The sequence below is a fragment of the Pteropus vampyrus genome, unplaced genomic scaffold (assembly GCF_000151845.1).
Source record: "Pteropus vampyrus isolate Shadow unplaced genomic scaffold, Pvam_2.0 Scaffold94, whole genome shotgun sequence".
NCBI lineage: Eukaryota > Metazoa > Chordata > Mammalia > Chiroptera > Pteropodidae > Pteropus > Pteropus vampyrus.
Genome location: NW_011888875.1, coordinates 3,123,528 through 3,124,576, shown reverse-complemented (window position 1 = coordinate 3,124,576; position 1,049 = coordinate 3,123,528). Strand labels below are relative to the sequence as shown.

Here is a 1,049-nt window from a genome sequence, read left to right as displayed (position 1 = left end):
TCATTTAATGACATCATTAAACCAGGTACCAATGCTAGAAACTTGAGTGTAGTAAAAAAAAAACTTTCCTCTTTTCTCCAGCCTCCTCACTCCTATAAAACCACATAATGAATTCCCAGCCTATCGGTCTTCCTGGAACTATTTTAATTAAGAACATGTCACAATAGCTTTGAGCCTCTCAAGAAAAAGGATGTGGGCTTTAATCTGTTCACCCCTTAGGTAAAATTTTTACCCTTTGCTTGAAATATTTCAGTTATACCTGCCGTAAAATAAGTACAGATAATGGGAAAATCTTTGCCAGGTTAAAAACTTAACCCCAAATATTTACTTTGGGAAGCTATGTTTCTTTTTTTTAATTTTTTTCTTTTTCTTTAGGCGAGGCAACCCTTGGTTGACCTCACAGATTGTAAGGAACTTGTCAGCTTACAATCCCTTATTTTTTTTATTTTTTACGCCTACAGCACCTGGTCTTTCTAGGTGGTCTCTCATCCAAGTACTAACCAGGCCCAACCCTGCCTAGCTTCCAAGCCTGACCCTGCTTAGCTTCCAAGATCAGACGGGATCCGGCTTGTTCAGGGTGGCATGGCCGTAGACGGGACTTATGTTTCTTTAAAGAAGATTTAAAGTTATGTCAACTTGAAATATAACTATAAATAAAACTATATTCTCTTAATTTTACAGTGACATCAAAAATAACATGTATGATTATATATATACATACCTGTATTTGAATGTGTATAAAACTTACGACATCAAAATGAGAAAAAGATGAACCTTACAATCTAATAAATGTATTGATAGACTAAAATAAATTATTCCCCTCAACACTGGATCCATGGAAAAGAAATTCCATGGAAAGCCACAGCTATATGAGGTCATCCATTTTAATTACTTCTAATATATCATCTTGATCTCCATATATATGCAGGTACTTGTCTGTCTGATTTTCCTACTGGGGTTTCAGAAACACAAATAAAATGACCAAGCTCAACATCAAATTAATATACTCCTCAATTCACCAGCCCTATGCCATGCTCAAGTTGACTCTC

The 1,049-nt window shown here is 35.6% G+C and overlaps 1 pseudogene; it reads right to left on the bottom strand.

Annotated features, from left to right (window-relative positions):
- Positions 1–452: 452 nt before the first annotated feature.
- LOC111742447 lies at positions 453–594 on the bottom strand (annotated as a pseudogene).
- Positions 595–1,049: the final 455 nt, after the last annotated feature.